This window comes from Vicugna pacos, chromosome 12 (genome assembly GCF_048564905.1).
Source record: "Vicugna pacos chromosome 12, VicPac4, whole genome shotgun sequence".
NCBI lineage: Eukaryota > Metazoa > Chordata > Mammalia > Artiodactyla > Camelidae > Vicugna > Vicugna pacos.
This window is the reverse complement of record NC_132998.1, coordinates 29,564,669-29,580,505: the sequence shown is the minus strand read 5'-3', so window position 1 is coordinate 29,580,505 and position 15,837 is coordinate 29,564,669. Positions and strand designations below refer to the sequence as shown.

Here is a 15,837-nt window from a genome sequence, read left to right as displayed (position 1 = left end):
CACATAATCATGTGAATTAGAAAATCAAAGAGGGAAGAACTCAAGAACCAAAAGACTGGCTGGTTGAGAAAATCACACAGAAATGAACAGCTGTTGTTAGCCACTATACGTAACTCAAAAGCCTCGTTTGGTCATTAATGAAACATACACCTATTGGCCAAATACTTGCTAATGCAGGAGAAGACACAATTTGTGAGAGAAGTGGGGATCTTTCTGTTTAGAATGTAGAAGGGAAGGCTAGTGAGAAATAACTGTGAAGAGGAGAGGAGAGGCGGAAGAAACAGGGCTCAGGCTGTGAGGTGCTCAGCAGAAACAGGACTACAGGGATGAATGGCATTTTAAAGGGGATGCACTCACTTTGTCCTGAAGTTTGTGGTGGGAAGAGAGGCTGGACAGAGCCCACTGGAGACACCTCTTGGGTGGGGAAAGTGACTTTTTGAGCCTCTTGAGGTGGATTCTTGGTAAAAGGGCCACCATTATTCCCCTTCCTGTGTCTAAGCCCCTTGGCCACATGATTTGGCTAATAGATCTTCCCATCAAAAGATGGAGTTTATTTCCCCTGTTTGAATCTGTACTGGCCTTGTGACTTGTGTGGCAACAGAATACAGCAAAAATGCCTTGCCAATTCCAAATCTAGATCTCAAAAGGCTTTGTGTGTTTCTGCCCTGTGTGCCTCTGGAACTCTGTCCTTCTGCCATCAGAAGTAACTAGGTAAGCCTGCTGGAGGATAAGAGACCCAGTGATGTGGAGAACAGCTATTCCAGCTGTGTCCTCTAGAGATCAGCTACTCCCTGGATGACTTAGCAGTTGACCACAGATATGTGAATGAGTCCAGCCAGGACCAGAAGAACTGCTCAGCTGAGCCCAGTTCAAACTGCTGATCCATATAATCATTAGCTACATTAACAGCCTTTGTTTTAACCCACCAAACTTCATGCTGGTTTTATTTTTTAAGCAGAAAAATTTGACTCTCTACTTAAAACACTGTATTAGTTTTCTAGGATTTCTGTAACAAAGTACCACATATACAAGGGGGCTTAAAACAATGGTAATTTATAATTTATTCTCTCATAGTTCTGGAGACAACAAGTCTGAAATCAAGGTGTTGGCAGGATTGGTCTCTTCTGGAGACAGAGGGAGAATCTGTTCTGCGCTACTGTCCCAGCTTCTGGTGGTTGCTGGCAATTCTTGAGATTGCCTGGATTATAGATGCATTACTCCAATGTCTGTATCTGCCATTACACAGTGTTCCCTCCTTGGTGTGTCTATATCCAAATTTCCCTTATCTTATAAAAACATCAGTCATTGGATTAGGGTCCACTCTAATCCAGTATGACCTCAACTTGATTATATCATCAAAGACTTGATTTCCAAATAATGTCACGTTCACAGGTTCCAGGGGGTTAGAATTTCAATCTAGTGGGAGACACAAGTCAACCTACAGAATATACTCTAAAATTACTTGTATCAAAAAATTCATTCAGGGTTCCAAAGAATACCTGCTAAAGGAGTCTTTGGAACACTATCCATTGGTAAGTTGGACCTTTTCCCTTAATATATATATTTGTTGGTTCAAACTTCTGCTATTTTATCTAAATTTGTGCAAAAAACAGAGGCTTTGGAGAGGAATAAGGAAGTTAAAATTGATGGTATGTAAGTTGGCTCACTGAATTCTTACAGCTCCCCTCTTGTGTAGGTATAAAAATTCCATGTTATATAGCTCAGAGGTGTTGAGAAATTTGCCTAAATCACACAGTAAATACATTCTGCAAGAGGCATTTGAATGCAAGTCTGCCTGATTTCAAAGACATGATCTTTCTACTGTACCTGGTTCATCTGCTTTGTGTCAGAAGATCAGAATTCTAGCCCTGGTCCATTTTCTACTAAGTGGTAGACCTGGAGTAATTCTCATGAGCTCTTAATTTTGCTAAAATCTCCCCTTTTTAAAAAAGGGAGTTAATGATGTCATTTTATGGCTTTTTTTATTATTATCTAGAAAGATGAAGTAGAATGTGGTGGTAAGGGCTGGGGTTTTGATTTAAATAGACTTAAGTTGGACTCTTTACTCTGTGCTGTTGAACATGTCATATAGGCTTTCTAAGCCCTAATTTCTTTACCTGTAAAAAAGGAGCTAATATCCTCTACTTCTAAGGTTTATTGCAAAGATTAAATAAGATTATATTTATAACACACTTAGTTCAGCCTCTGGCCATAGTAAGCTCTCAGAGATGATCTATAGTTAGGTATTAAACAGCTTTATCTTAAGTGAAAGGTTCTAACTAATGCCAGTTATTAAAATAGAATTTTATTTTGGGTTTGATGGAATCATGGGCTCTCTGAAGCCAGAGCAACTTCTCTGGGTTTTTTCTAACTAAATATCACCCAGGTTTGACCACCAACTGTAGTCAGCCCTAAAGGCAGAGCTACTCTCTTGGCTGGAGATCTGCCGCATAGGAGGACAAAAGCTCCTGCCACAAAGTTCCCGAAGGCTATAGTCCTGGGGGAGGGGAAGGGCCGTCAGCCCCTCTTAGGCTTTGCGAAGTTTCAAGGTCTCTGACAAGTCCCTCATTAGGTCTTCCTTGTTTGCACACTCAGTGACCTGCCCAGTCCCCATCACTCTGGGGTTGTTCCAAGTTCCCACGTGGTTGGCTTCCCTATCCCTGTTTCAGTCTGAGCAACTTATGGCAAGACAAAATGTCTATCAACAGATTCTCCAGGATGCTCTAATCAGCCTTGAAGACATTTGCCTGGCTCCCTCTGCTGATACACCTGGGGATCCCTCATTTGTAAACTTAGCCTTTTAGCTTCCATTCCCATTTCTTCTCCATCTCACCCTCATCTTTTTTTAAAATTGTTTTTTGGTTTTTTTTAGGGGAGCAGCTCATTAGGTGTATGTATGTATGCATGTATGTATGTATGTATGTATGTATGTATGTATGTATGTATGTAGTGGAGGTACTAGGGATTGAACCCAGGACCTCATGCATGCTAAGCAAGCACTCCACAACTGACATATCCCCTCCCATTTCTTTCTTAATCAGACAAAGGCTGGTACCTGTGCAGTGTTCAGGGAGCCTGCTATACCAACAGTCCTCTCTGAGGGGAGTCACTTTACGCATAAATCTTGACGCTTTCTATCTACATAAATTTGACCACAGCTCTTTAGACCAGGAATGGTGCTGCCCCAAAAGGAACTATCTGCAGGCAGTCTGAGAATTAGCATTGATTTCTGACCAGCAAGGGAGCGCTATGCCTTATGGTCACCACAGCACCCAGAGAACTCTTCTCTCCTGAGGAGGTTGGACTGCAGACGCCCAAACAGAAATATGGACAATGAAGTGGTATCAGCCGAGGGAAAGCAGTAAACAGAAGTTGGTAGGAAGCAGAAACTAAAAGGCAGAGGGAAGTCCTGTCCAGAAAGAAGTGGAGTTGAAGTAGGCAGAAAAGGAGTGAGTCCTGAGTACGGAATTGTGATTGGGATTAAAAAAGAGGACAGTTAGTCATGCGGCTGTTGAGTCATCAGAAATTTTTCAAAACATCCCAAAGAGTAATCTAGAGTCTATTATTTTACTCTTAGATGGTATGCAATAAAAACGAATTTTGGTAACTTGAGGGAAAAAGAAGTGCATGGGAAAGATGTGGGAAGGCTTTCAGAACCAAAGAGTCGCTGAATGGGCTTGGTGAAGAGCAGAAGGCACACGTCTCTGGGAATCCAAGAAGCAAGACCCTCCTGAGTTCTGCCTCTGCTTTAGGTCAAGTTCAACTCCAACTTCACTCCACCCAAGAGTTAAAGTCACTGAGTCTGAATGCCTCATCTGCCTATGGTTAGAGAATTGTAGGAAATATTGCTTGACAGAAATGAGACTTCTTCAACTAAAATAAGGGGGTGTGGATGCTGGCAGGGCCAACGAAATGGTCATTTTGTCCAGGGTTGGCTGTGTGGCTGCTGGCACTGCTTCGTGAGCTTTCATCTTTCCATGTGTAACCTCCTGTCACCTGAGATTACCTGAGCCTGTCTCACAGAAGTGGTATTCCTTTATCTTCTCCAGCTTTGCAGATTTTATCCATTCTGAAATGGTATTCATTTTCTCTTGCTTTTATTGGTCTGTTGTTGGGAGACTATTATTTCCCCACTCCTTTCTGTTTTTACTATTGTTGCCATGTGATTTCGCAGTTCCTCCCACAAGAGGCTGAGTATGCTTCCCTTGAGTTTGGGATCAGCCAGGTAACTTGCTTCAGCTAATGGGTTATCTGCAGATGTGCTGGAAGCAGAGACCTGAATTGTGTTAAAGCTGTTGGGCTTTGCCCATTTGCACCTCTGCCATTGCCAAGAGAATAACATGCTCCAGGTTGCCTACTGGTTCCAGGATACTGACAGTCTCTAGAACACACCTGAACAGAACCTGGACTTAGGAACCAAACCCAACTGAACCTAACCTAGATCAGCAGATCTCCAGCTGACCTACAGATGAGTGAGCAAGAATGTATGTTTAGTTTGGGGATGGTTCACCACACACCACTTTTATGGTAATAGCGCACACATTCATCTTGCCATGTAGTAAGGTGTAATGGAAATAATACAGGTTTTGGAATAAGACAGACTTGATCTGAAATCCTGGATTTAATTTTTACTAGTAGCTATAGGACTTTGGGGAAACAACCTCTTTGAGCCTCAGTTATTAGGCTAATGGAAATAAAGTCATCCATTTCCCACTTCCCTTTTCCTAAACCATTCATTTAAAATAGCTTTCTTGAAGAATAGTTGACATACTATAAATTACATGTATTTAGTATGTATCATGTGATAAGCTTGACATATCATATGCAGCTGTGAACCATCATCACAATTAAGATAATGAATGTATCCATCACGGGAAAAGTTTTCTGGTGACTTTTTGTAATTCCTCCTTCCTTCCTTTCACTCTTTCTTCCATCCCCAGGTAACAACTGACCTGCTCTTTGTCAGTGTAGACTAGTTTGCATTTTCCTAGAATAATATTTGCAAACCATATATCCAACAAAAGACAGCTATCTAAAACATATAAAAAACTTTTAAAATTCACCAGTAATAAATAAATAGCCATCAGGGAAATATATTCCATAGTGTGTATATACCACACTTTGTTTGACCATTCATCTATTGAAGGACATTTAGGCTTACTTTAGTTCTTGGCTATTACAAATGAAGCTGCTATAAACATCTGCAGATTTCTGCATGGAAGTAGGTTTTCATTTCTCCAGGATAAATGCCTAAGAGTACAATTGTTGGATCGTATGGTAACTGAATAATTACTTTTACTGGCAACTGAAAAATTCTTTCCTGAGTGGCAGTACCATCTTATATTCCCACCAGCAATGTATGAGTTATCCTGTTTCCCTACATCCCTACCATCATTTCTTGTTGTAAATATTTTTAATTTTAGCTATTCTTACAGGTATATAGTGGTATCTCATTATGGTTATAATATGCATTTCCCCGATGATTATTTATTTATTGGTGAATTTTGAAAGTTTTTTTAATATATTCTAGACAGCTGTCTTTTGTTAGATTTGTGGTTTACAAATATTTTCTCCCGGGCTGTAGCTTATCTTTTCATCCTTTTCACATGGGCTTTCATAAAGCAGAAATTTCTAAATTTCTAATTTTGTTGCAGTTTGATTTATTAACTTTTCATTTTTTTGATGATGCTTTTGGTGCCAAGTCTAAGAATTATTTGCCGAGTCCCAGATTGAAAAGATTTTCTCATTTTTATTTCTAAAAGTTTTATAGTTTTATACTTTATGCTTACATTTATGATCTATTTTGAGTTAAGTTTTGTATAAAGTATGAGGTTCAGGTTGAGGTCCATTTTATGACTATGAATTTCCAATAGCTCTAGCACTATTTGTTCAAAAGGCAATCTTTCCTCCATTGTGTTGTTTTTACACCTTTGTCAAAAATCAGTTGGGCATATTTATAACTGTTTTGGGGTTTTCTCTTTTGTTCCATTACTGTATATACTGATTGCTCCATCAGTACACAGTATCTTGATTAGTAATGTGTACAGAGTAGGCCTTAACATTGGGTGTAGTAGTTCTTCCCACTTTATTCTTCTTTGTCAAGATTATTTTAGCTATTCTAGAATTCAGAATCCAGGTTGACAGTTTTTTCCTTTCAGCATTTCAAAAATGTGTCACTTCCTTCTGACCTCCATGGTTTCAGATGATAAATTCATTGTCATTCACATTGATATTTCCCTACAGGTAATGGATATTTTCAGGATTTTATCTGTGTTTAGTTTTCAAAAAATTTAATTATGTTGTGTCTTGCTATGGATTTCTTTGGGATTATTCTCTTTGGGTTTCACTCAGCTTCCTAGCTCTATAGATTTGTGTCTTTTCCTAAATTTGGGAACATTTTCAGAGGTTATTTCTTCAAATCCCCTTTCAGTTCCCTTTTTTTCCTTTCTTTCTGAAAGGCTCTGCTCGGTTTTTTTTTCAATCTATTTTCATTTTGCTGATATATTTTTGATGTGATTGTAAATGGTATTGTTTTTGTAAAATTTCAATTTCCAGTTGTTCATTGCTAGTATATAAAACTACAACTGACTTGTATTTTGATTTTATATTCTGTGACCTATTAGTTCTGGTTGCTTTGTTATAGATACCACTTGATTTTCCACACTGATGATGGTGTCAATGACAAATAACAGCAGTTTTACCTTATCCTTTCCATTTTAAATACCTTTTTTCTTGCCTTATTGCACTTGCTAGAAACTCTAGTACCACGTTGAATAGAATGTTCTTTTTTCTGATGTTAGCAGCAAAGCATCTAGTTTTTCTCCATTAAGTATGGCATTAGCCATAAGTGTTTAACAGATGCCATTTATCAAGTTTAGGAACTTCCTTCTAGTCCTAATTTTCTGAAGGTTTTTCTTTTTTAATCAGAAATGAATGTTAAATCTTACTAATTTTTTTTGTATTTATTGAGATTGTCATAAATTTTTGTCTGTATTAGTTTATTAATGTCATTAATTACATTGATAAGATTTTAAAATATTAAACCAACCTTGCATTTCTGGGACAAATTCTATTTGGTCATGATCTATTGATAAATTTGTTTTTGAAAGAGATTTTTACCAAGTTCAGAATTCTAGGTTGGCAGGGGTTTTTGTTTCTTTGGTTCCCTTTCATACTATACGGCTGTTGCTCCATTATCTTCTCACGTATGTTCTTTTCTGATGAGTTTTCTGATGTAATCTTAATGTTTGCTCCTCTGTATGTAAGGTGGTTTTTTTTCCTTCTGTTTGATTTTAAGATTTTCTTTCATAACTGGTTTTAAGCAATTTGATAATGATGTGCTTTAGTATAAATCTTGTCATGTTTCTTTATTTGGGACTTGTTGAGATTCTTAGAACTTTGAGTTTACAGTTTTCTTTAAATTTGGAAAAAATTTGGCCATTATTTCCTTAATATTTTTTCTAGATACATACCCCACCAAACCTCTACAGTTTTGGGACTCTATTTATGCATATACAGGACCATACATTTTGTCTCACAGCCTAGTGATGTTCTATCTATTTTTCTAGTCTTTTTTTCCCCTTTCATTTCATTTTAGTTAGGTTCTGTTGTTATGTCTTCAAGTTCAATAGTCGTCAATGTCTAATCTGGCACTAGTCCTATCAGTGTATTATTTTTTTCACCTGAGACATTGTAATTTTCATCTCTAAAAGTTCAATTTAGGTTAAACTTTTCCTATTCATATCCTTAACTCCTCACTTAATAGTTTGAATTCCTATAGATCAAGGACCGAATATAATTTCTTTGTGTCTCTCTTTGCAACTAAAAGCAGTATATGGCTGAATGGTTTTGGAAACATTAAAAAAAAAAAGCTTTTCTGAGTCTCAGTTCTCTTGTTTGTAAAAATGTACATAATATTATCAAGTCTTTACAATGACCATTAAATGCCATAGTTTATCTCAAATATGTCTTAGTGCCTTCACATACTATGATTTTAAACATGAGGCCCTTTTTCTCTCAGGCATAGTAAGTACACTAGTAAAATTTTCTATAGCCCTGGAGTCAGGATTCACTAGTGATGTTCTGGAAAATATTTAACAACTGACTCTATGGCTAGGGAGGGGGTGGGAACAGCAGCTTGATTTGTACTACTTTCTGTTATCTGAAGATCCTCCTGTTAGAGCTGATCTCAGCAATCAACATGACATCACCAAACACAGATTTGGGAAGAAATGAATAGTAACACAGCACTATATAGTATTTCCGTGACACAGCTACTGATATAATCGATGTAAATAACATCAAGAGCATAGATGGGTAGTAAAACAGGACATGATGAGTTTTGGATATAACTTTTTTTGATATAATTTATTTTGGTGTAAGCTAATTTAACTTTTAATAGTGGCTATATTTAAAAACTGACTCACAAAATTCAGGAAAATTTAGCAATTGGCTCTTATAAGGCAGTAGCAGCCAACTCTGATACCCCATTGTGTTTCATCTCCCACTTCCCCAACCCACCTTTCTAGGGTTTTCTTCCTTAAGTATATAGTTGGAAAAGTGGGAGTTTTCCTCTGATGTTTCTCTGGAACTGAGCTTTGGAATCTGCTGCTCAGTGTCCTGTATTCTCCATCACTCCCACTTCTAGCTTGGATCACTGCTTGATTTACTGAAGAAACCAGAGAAATGGATGAGGGCGGATCACTCTCTTCTCTAACTGTCCTTCCTCTTTAACCTCCCAGCACCACTCCACACAAAGCTACAGGAGTGATTATGGCTTTCCTTAATGAATAGTTGAAGAGTAATTAGAGAAAATTATAATGTTGCAAAGGAAAAAAATCTAAAAGCTGTATGATAATTATGACTTTCCCAGAGTCCAAGGAAAAGCATATAAAACACTAAATCCTTCACTTTTTAAAGACATCTTTGTTGGGGGAGCACTGTTCAGCTTACCACAGGGGAAGATGAGAATTGTGTGGTAGAATGAGGAAACAGAAGGGCTGAATGCAAAAATCTGGGGCATGTCAATGGCAGAAAGAAGGAGGAAGGACCTGAACAATAAGTGTTTCTCAGAAGTCAATAGATCAAGAAACTTCTAAAAGGAGGAATTAAAACCCGTTAAGAGTCTTCCCTGCCTCAGGCCCTGTAAGCCTGCCAGTCACTAGGTTTACCATATTGCTGGCCTATAAAGTCAACAAAAACACCAAATGGTATATGATTCAATCACCCAGGACCTATTTGCCAATTCCTGATATATTAGCTCTCTCGGCCTTCCCTAATCAACTCTTAACTCCTGACTTCAGATCTAAATTCAGACTTGATATTCAGGAATGCGGCCCCCACCTTCCTTTTTGGAATTCATGTTAACTTTGCCCTCTGGTTTCATTCTTTTTCAATGTGGTAGCAGTAAGTAACAGCAGCCTTCCCTAGGGATCTCCCTAGACTGATCCCTAGAGACCTTTAACTTCTAAAATTAATTCTTCCTTCCCTTAGGCTCCTTGAGTAGAAGTGGAAGCATGGGTTCCAATGGTGTCACCTGGATCTTTTAAAGGCAGAAGCACCCAGAGGAAGACACTTTCCTGTTACTTTAGGGCCATGCATCTCTGGTGCAATTAATTGGCCAGGGATTGTCCTTGCCTGGGTTATCTGTCCTCCATCCAGTGAAGGCTAGGGTACTCTGAATCGCAAATAATTGCAGGATCCATGGACTAGGGAGCTAGTTCCCCTAAGAGGAGGGGGTTGCTGTAACTATAAAAAGAAAAGGAAGGATGCTGGGGAGGCAACAAAACAGATGTCCACTACATGCGGGGTAGACTCCTAACTTTTCTACTAAGGAGATAATTTGTGTAGCATCTCCAAGAACTCTATACATAGATAATGTGTATCAGAGAGGTCAAATAATGATTATGCTTTTAATCATGCAACCTAAAAAAGTAGATTCCATTCCCTGGTACCTGGTACTTATGTATAAATGCTATGAAAATAACATATCTTTGTAGCCCCTAGCACAGTACTTGGCACACAGGAGGGACTCAATGCACACTTGTTGAATTAATGGATGCATAAATGAACATACGGAACAGAGCTATTCAGCCTTTAATCTACAGGTGCTTTCAATTGGCAGTGATGATTTTTTTTAAATGAAGAATTTATTTTGTGGACCTACATCCAGCAGTAAAAGTTTACAATGTTGCCTTCCGAGCCAGCATTTTAGAAACTCTACTTTATCCTCACACAGTGGCACTGGAAACCAAGAACATCTGAAAGCTTTTGTATAATCTGATTAAGAGCTGAATAAGAAGAGGCAAGGGGTTAACGATTAGTGGTTTAACACCACATTTACCTAAGCTGAAAGGGTTTTTCTAAAGATCTTTAAAAAAAAAAAAAAAACCTTTGTGAAGTATGTAATATGAGGGCTGGGCTTGAAGCCCAAAGTTAACACATCCACCATCCTTTCTGGCTATTCTTGTCATTTTCAATGGTTAGAATTCTTCCACACCTAAGCTCTGAGACAATTCTCCTCCATTTTCATCTGGGACAGAATTAATTTCCCTGTTTTATAGCACCATCAGAAATCTATAAGCTTTTACTCTGAGTGACTGTGTTGCTTATAATATGCACTCTCAAGGAGGCAAAAATTGGTTCTTGGGGTGGGGAAATCTCAGACATGACAATAACTTGCAGCCTTTTGAAGAGCCACAGTACATAAATAGATGTACAGGACATCTTTGATAATTTCATAGGGGTCAATGAGGCAAAAACTATCTAAAAAGGCTCTTTAGTGAAGTAATAATAATAATAACAACAACAGCAATTTTTTAGGGCTTGGGAAACACTGGGTTCTAAGGAAGTACTTAAAAACACACGAATGCTGTTCCCTTTCTCATCCAACAGTGAATGCCTCCAAGAAAAAAGATATCACATTGGGAGTTAGGCGGCTTTGGTTTTAACTTTCGTATCTACCACCGATGAGCAAATGCCTTCATTTATTTATTCATCAAACATTTACTGTTCCAAATCTTCTTTGTTTCAGGCTACCCTAGACTCTGTAGGTACAATGATAAACAAGGCATAGAATTCCCACAGAGTTTATGTTTGACAACGAAGCAGATAAAAAAATAAGCTACAAATAGCTATAAAAAATAACAATGATGATAATAAATATAATAGATATCTCTGATAAATAATAATTAATTATTAAAAATTATAACAATACATGCTATAAAGGAAATTTAAAAGGACCACAGGAAAAGTTAAACTGATAGTGTGTGAACAGAGATGGTCTTCCTGAGGCGGTGACATATAAGCTGAGTCTTGAAAGGATCCAGCCCCACAAAGACCTGGGGGCAGAGCTTCCAGGCAGAGAGAAGAGCAAGGATGAATGTCCTGAGGCAGAAGTGGGCTTGTCATGTACAACGGGGGACAGAAAGACACAGCTGGAATGCACTGAATTGTAGGGAGACAGGTAGAAGATGAGGCAGATTGGCCAGGCCAGATCATGCAAGGCTGTGTAGGTCATGGAGAGGAGCTTGATTTTATTTTAAGTGCTTTGTGACTTTGGGCAAGTCACTGGATTTCTGTCAAATGGGGAGTGTAGGGTGGTGGGGCTGAAGCAGATGAGTGGCTAGCATGTTCTAGAATGCTAAGTTGAGTCTCATCTAATTCAGGACCTAGGAGAGATGCCGCAAATCTACAATGAGGAAAGTCTAGGTAGCAAGTAAAATTAATATGCCTCCAAGGATGCTCATCACAGGATTGGGGGAAATTCATGTTTCACCTGGAAAGGAAGGAGGGTAGGGATCCCGCATTCCTCTGAAAGCAGAACCTGCCTTTCTATCAGTCTCAATTTTTGAGGTGCACAGACTGTTTCTTTCTCTGCCAATCTGCTTCTCATGCTACTTCAGAGTGGTGTAGTGAGGAAAAGCACAGGATTGGGGGCTGGGGCCTTGGGCTCTGGACCCCCACCTTTTCCTAAATAACTCTGCGACATGAGCAAGTCCATTCCTAGATCTGGGCCTCCAGACCCTCATCTGGGGACCATGATTAAGATTCCTTCTATCACACAGACTCTATGATTCTATTATTTTCCTCTTCACCATACACAGGAGGGGCATAAACCCTGCATGCAAGCAACCCAAACTCTCCTAAAATATTAAAGCAATTTCCTTTGAAATGGTTGAGAAGGAAAGTCGAGAGGCCCTTGCAGAAAATGATGAAACCCAGTGCCAGCTGAATATTAAGTTAGAGAGAGGTCTGCAACTGGACTGTGGGGTGGAGAGCCGGGGAGATGCCAGGGTTGGGGAGAGAGAAATTTTAATTGTGATTGTTTGGCCTGCTGATGCACGGCAAATGACAAGGAGCCCCCAAGCAGCCTCAAACATGGATATTTGAAAGACAGAGACGGCTGGGGGACGGTTTGGCTTCTCCCTCCCCTCTGAGGCTGTTTGAGGAGCAGTCTGCAGCGCTGACAAGCACGGGTTTTGGAGGCCATTGAAAAGTTTTGGGCCTAAATAGGGTAGGCAGCTTGGCTTAAGTGTTGCTATGGAATACCTGGCAACCAGCAACAATAGGCCTTTTACAGAATCCAGGGCAAACAGTGACCGTGGTAATGGGGTGGGCTTAAGGGTCTCCTTGCCTGGCTGGGCCCCTCCTCTCCTCACACAGAGGCCTGGGCACTGGGCTATGTTCCGGAAATTCCCTGCACAAAGCCCCATTCAGAGGGAGGAGGGTCAATGCGTGTGCTTTTGGAGGGGGTGGCAGTGGGACGGGGGGGTGGGGAGGGCGTACAGGAGAAGGAGCTTTATTGCCAAAAAAAAAAAAAAACCCTCTCAAGTCCCTTTCTTCTCCCAAAGACTAAAAGAGGCACAGAAAGTGCTAAGTTTGTAAAAGAGGCTGAAAAGGTTCAGAAAAGTAGCATAAAAGGGCTAGGGAACGCCCCATGAATTTTGAACAGAGAGTAGAAAAGGGACCCTAAAAAGCAATTAGTGATGCTGCTTGTAAATGAAGAGGCAGTTCGCTTAGGGTGGGGAGCTGAGAGCTGGAGGTAGGTAAAGGCGGGTAAGAGGTGGGAGGGATGGGAGCAGGTAAGGGGTCGGGGAGGGGAAGGGGAGGCCAGTGAGGTGTGGAGGGTGTAAAGCCTAGGAACCGCTGCCCCAGTCGGTGCCGGCTCTAACCACTGCCTTCAGGCTGCTCTCTACTGGGGCTGTGCAGCTCAAATTTTGTCCCCTGTTTCAGGCAGCCCCCTCGAAGGCAGTGGAGAACCAGGACAGTGACTGGCACCCAGGGTCTGTGCCTCTGGCCCCTTGGTCACTGATGACCACGAAGGAATCCCTAAGCTTCTGAGTGAGGGGAGACTGCCTTCTCCTTGCAGCTGAAAACGAATGGCAGGAATGCTGGGGAGATGGGTGTCTACCTGAGTTTCTGGGGGCAGCTGGCAGGACAGCCTGCAGAGCAAGGTAAAAGAGCCAAGGAATTAGCATGCTACAAATCACACTGCATAACATCCGTGCTCAAACACTCTACTCAACCGCTCTAAAGATAATAATTTTATATTTCCAGCAGAATGTGCACAGTGACAATTATCAGTATTCCTACTGGGCCACAGCATTAACCGATAATCAAGAGAATTATGTTCCAGATGAAAGCAGATTTAAATAAACAGACACTAAATGGGAGCCAATAATAGATGTACCAAAATAGTCCAGGCTAGGAAGGAGCCATTTAAATACCGAACTGTTTAGCTGAGAAGGTATGAGGCGTCTAGACCCTAGGGTTTACAGCTCCCAGTCTGTAACTCAGCCAGACTGATTTTTCCCAGTGGTCCCTGGCGTCCTCAGCAGAGTGCTATTCTAAACTGCTTTTTCCTTCTCTCCCTTTCTCTCTCTCTTCCTCCATTCCTCTCTCCCTCCCACCCTCTCTTCCTGCCTTCCTCTCTACTTCCCTCCCTTTTCTTTTCTTCAACAAACATTCATCATTCATTATCAACTAGGTGCACTTGGGCACCATTATCAAAATTCATAAACACTGCCCTTGGTTTTTGTGACCCTCTGCTCAAGATTCAAATTGGATCTTGTTGGCTCCTATATGAGGAACTGGAGAAGGGTGTTAGCCCTCCAAGGAAAATCAAGCTGCTGGTTCCATAAGAAGGGGTAATGGAATGCCGAAGAGGCAAAATAATGGAGGCCCAGTATACATTCACTTCATCATCGCATGTTTATTAGAGGTTATTCTGTGTGCTCATCATTCTGTATTCACTGTTCTAGGTCCTGGGTATCCAAAGATCAAAGTGTAGGTCTCTGTTCTCAAAAGGCTTCCAACTTTGTAAGGGAAAGATAACCAGGCAGATGGATATGAATGTGTACAATATACAGTGAGAGCCCTAGAGTAGGACTGCCAGAGTGAGGCCAAGGAGACTTCAAGAGGAGGCAGCTGTGACCTGAAGGATGAGTAACAGAGAAAATGTTACTGGGCAGAAACCTATGGAGGGAGCATTCCCAGCAGAGGGAAGAGGATGTACAAAGGCACAGAAACAAGAGAAGACCTGGTGTGTTCAGGACCCTGCAAGTCCTTCAGCAAGAATGGAAGTCAGAGAGAGAGAAGTCAGTGGAGAGGGCCGGGACGAGGTGTGCTTGAGAAGCAGTTAGTGACAACATAAAAGGCTTGGCTGATGGGTACACTCTTGAGGTTGGGGTCACGAGTAGAAAGTTTACTTCTGCTAGTTTTGTGTTTCCCTGCATGGGGACCCAGCTGGCATTACTTCCCCGGCTTTTCTATCTCCTTGCTTACTCATGTCCAGGGGCAAGGAATTTGACTCTATTTCTCTTCTACCCTGTGTAGAGTATCTCTTCTGATGCATTCTTGGCCACCTGTAAAAGAAGTCTGTCCTTACAGGAAGAGATCTTTCTGTGGGTATCCAGGTGTCAGGCAATCTAATTCTGGGGTGTAGGATTAGCGAGCTATTGTTTCCCCGAACCTAAGCCTAGTTCTTTGTATTTTCATTAATAGAGCCATCATTTTGATCTCTGTATGTCTTTGGTTCCTCTCAAGTGAGTACTACTTTTTAAACTCTAGAAATGTCAAGGCAAAGTAAGTCTAGGAAGGGGGCCATTGGAGGAGTGTGAGCAGGGTAACAAATGACATGATAAGGTTTTTAGGTTAAAAGTGTCACTTTGACAGTTGGGAAGAGGATGGATTGGAGAGGGCAGGGGGATTTAGAGGGAAAGAGATGATGAAGAACCAGTGGCAGCAGAGAAATTGAGAGGAGAAAGAGAAGGGATGTGTGGGGAAAGATATTCTGAAGACAGAATAGTAGGTGGGGGCTGATTGGATGTGAGGGTAAGGAAGACTTTGGGTTTCTGGTTAGTCAACTGAAATTTCATTTGCTGGGATATGGAATGAGGATGAGGATGGATAATAAAGAGCTAATTCTGTGACATACTGACCTCGAGGGCACAGAAAAGTCTATTAGGCAATTAGATATACAGGCTTAGAGCTCTAGGAAAAATAACCTGGCTGGATTTATAAATGCATCTAGAAATAATTACTGAAGCACAGAAATAAGAGAAAGGATGTAGAGTGAGGCAAAGAAAAGTGTGTGGAGGCAAACCAACATTTAACTCAAATTCAACAAAAACTTACTAAGTCCTTACTGAGAAATCTAGGTGAACTATTATACTATCTTCTATTGGCGTTTGATGTATCTGAGAATTTAAGCTATCACAAAATGCACCTTCGACAGTGCTCCTAAATCATTTCTTTTTGTTTACTAAGAATTCCAGCTAGGTGCTAGGTGCCCATCACTGCAACCATCTATCTGTACATCTGGAACATATACAGCAT

At 40.5% G+C, this 15,837-nt stretch overlaps 1 protein-coding gene across 25 annotated transcripts in view; it reads right to left on the bottom strand.

The window, feature by feature from the left end:
• Positions 1-15,837, bottom strand: part of PAH (phenylalanine hydroxylase) — a 361,485-nt gene that overhangs the window by 103,345 nt on the left and 242,303 nt on the right. The window lies entirely within an intron of this gene.